This window comes from Pygoscelis adeliae, unplaced genomic scaffold, assembly GCF_000699105.1.
Source record: "Pygoscelis adeliae isolate BGI_AS28 unplaced genomic scaffold, ASM69910v1 Scaffold544, whole genome shotgun sequence".
In the NCBI taxonomy this organism is placed as follows: domain Eukaryota; kingdom Metazoa; phylum Chordata; class Aves; order Sphenisciformes; family Spheniscidae; genus Pygoscelis; species Pygoscelis adeliae.
Window position 1 is genome coordinate 195448 of NW_008824715.1, and position 370 is coordinate 195817.

Genomic DNA, 370 nt, shown 5'->3' on the forward strand with positions numbered 1-370 from the left:
TAGCAAACAACCATCCAACTCATCTCTCACCTATTTATTCAGGGCTGTGATAAGGATTCAATGAGAATAGGTACAGAGAGACTCCTAGCACTGCGAGATTTCCACCCTTCAGTGTCTCCAAGGTACATGAAGGTGTAATAGAGCCCTGGGCAGTCCAAAGTTACCTAAAGTAGAATCCCAAAACTCTCCTGTCAGTTCATCTTAAACAGGTTACATTTGGGTAACCCACTTATGCGCAGAGCAGCTAAGGGTGCTCTTAAAAGGGGAGGGGTTCCAGGAGTCTGTGCAACCTCTGAAAGGAACACCCAGAGGCTGAAGCCTTGTTTGGCTCGAAGGAGAAAGGACAGGCACAGGCCTTACCCGATCCTCT

The 370-nt window shown here is 47.8% G+C and overlaps 1 protein-coding gene across 1 annotated transcript in view; it reads right to left on the reverse strand.

Annotated features, from left to right (window-relative positions):
- Positions 1 to 370, reverse strand: part of HDLBP (high density lipoprotein binding protein) — a 20701-nt gene that overhangs the window by 4285 nt on the left and 16046 nt on the right. The window lies entirely within an intron of this gene.